General features: G+C 43.3%; 1 pseudogene; it reads right to left on the bottom strand.

The window, feature by feature from the left end:
- Positions 1-969: 969 nt before the first annotated feature.
- Positions 970-1,714, bottom strand: LOC130878086 (40S ribosomal protein S6-like; annotated as a pseudogene).
- Positions 1,715-2,139: the final 425 nt, after the last annotated feature.

The following is a 2,139-nucleotide window of genomic DNA, read 5'->3' as shown; positions in this document are numbered from 1 at the left end:
CAGTCAAGCAAGGCATTATAGTCCTGGAAATACACAAAGGAGTGAGGCCAGTCTCTGTTCTCAAAGTACACACAGTCCAGCCAGGAAGACTGGGATGTCATTATTTTGAAAATGACAGTACTTTGAGAAAGCTAAGTGTGACAAATAATCCCAGCACTCGGGAGGCTGAGGCAGGATTGCCATGAGTTTAAGACTGATTTGTGCCACATAGAAAAACACTGTCTGAAAAACAACAAATAAAGATGCTCGGCAGTGGTGGCGCACGCCTTTAATCCCAGCACTCGCGAGAAGGAGGCAGGCGGATCTCTGGGAGTTTGAGGCCAGATTGGTCTACAGAGTGAGTTGCAGGACAGTCAGGGCTGTTACACAGAGAAACCGTGTCTCAAAAAGCCACACACAAAAAAGAAGGAATAAATAAGACTTTTGAAGTGCCTATCAAAAGGCAAATGTTCCTTAAAAGATTAATCACAAGGGGTGTGGTGGTCATATGATTAGTATATTCTAGGCCAGCTGACATTGCATAGTGAGACCCTATCTCAAACAAACGAAAAATTGATCATAAACTCAAGAACCCTGCAGTTCCACTCCCAGGAATAGTCCACAAAGAACTGAACACAGATCTGCTGCAATTTAAAATAGTTCCACACTAGCCCAGAGTGGAATATACAAATGGTTCATTTATCTGGGGGTAAACTCACAGAATAGTGACCCTCAATCCTCTGCATGCTCTAGGAACTATCTTTTATCATAACTAAGGAAAAGGATAACTATAACTATCTGTGTTTCAACTCCATCAAAGACCCCAGAAGGATATGTTACCTAAGTTAACAGGAAGTGCATTGTGAGCAACTTCCAAAACTCTAGAATTGACAGAGATATCTTGCTGCCTGGACATTCATCCAAAGTTCTTTTTTTGTTTGTTTGTTTTTCTTTTCAAGGTCTGATCATTTATTTGTTACCCTTATAGACTTATTTTTGACTGGACTCAGACTTAGAAGTAGAAGCTCTCAGGGCAGACAGCCTTCGCCTCTTGGCAATCTGTTCCTGGCACTTTTCTTTGGCTTCCTTCATTCTCTTGGCCAAAAGCTTAGCATATTCTGCAGCTTCCTCCTTGTTTTTCTTTGTTCATTGCTTTTTCAGAGCAATATGCTGGTGTTTGTGTTACAGGACATGTGGAGTCATAAAACCCTGAATCTTGGGTGCCTTGGTCCTGGGCTTCTTACCTTCTTTGTTTAAAGGCTTTCTGACAATGTACTGGCGGACATTCTTTAGAAAGATCAAAAAGCTTTCGGATTCTGCTAGCTCTTTTAGGTTCCAACCAGCGAGACACAGTAGTATCTGTCAGTCCAGGAATATCCTTCTCTCCATTTTTTACAATGACCAAGTTGAGAACACTCAGATTGGCATCCACAATACATCTTCAGACAGAGTTGAGCTTCCTCTCTCCAGTTCTTCTTGGTCTATAACAAGAATGCCCCTTACTCAACAGCAGGCACACTCTGCCATGGGTTAAGATACCTTGTTTCATGGGAAAATCTTGTTTGTCATTGCCACCACTGATTCAGACCACATAATCCTTCCACTCTTCACCCAGAGCACCGGCAGCCACTTCTGTGGCCATGCTCTTCTCATAGAACGTCTGACACTTGCGTTCATCATCCACTTTGATGACTTTCTGACAACCGGTAGCAGGGAAGGAGATATTCTGCTTCATCTTTGCACAGCTGACCACCTAGGAGGCACCACGAAAAAGCATCCAAAGTTCTGTAACGTTGGGGCATTTATCTTCAGCCTACAGGCTGGCAGACTTTTACATGAAGCAGGAAACTTCAAAGACAGTCCTGCCTGTAGTGGTAATTTGGCAGTCACTTTTTTCTGTGTCCTGCAGAATGACTGGCAGTCTCTTCTATGAAGCAGGAGCCCCGCAGGACTGTCTCACCTTCTTTAGGCAACTTCAGCAGTCATTTTTCTGTGGGTCCTGCATGTTCACTTCATACAGCATACCAATCAAGCAGTCCAGGCAAGAGCAGGTTTTTTTGCCCAAATGGTTAACAAACTCCTTAAGGAGCCTCTTTAATGTCCATCTTCCTCTTGAAAGTAGATTGTGCTGCCAGGAGCAGATGTGTCTTATTGTCATGA

Source organism: Chionomys nivalis, chromosome 7 (assembly GCF_950005125.1).
Source record: "Chionomys nivalis chromosome 7, mChiNiv1.1, whole genome shotgun sequence".
NCBI lineage: Eukaryota > Metazoa > Chordata > Mammalia > Rodentia > Cricetidae > Chionomys > Chionomys nivalis.
This window is presented reverse-complemented; position numbering and strand designations above follow the sequence as displayed.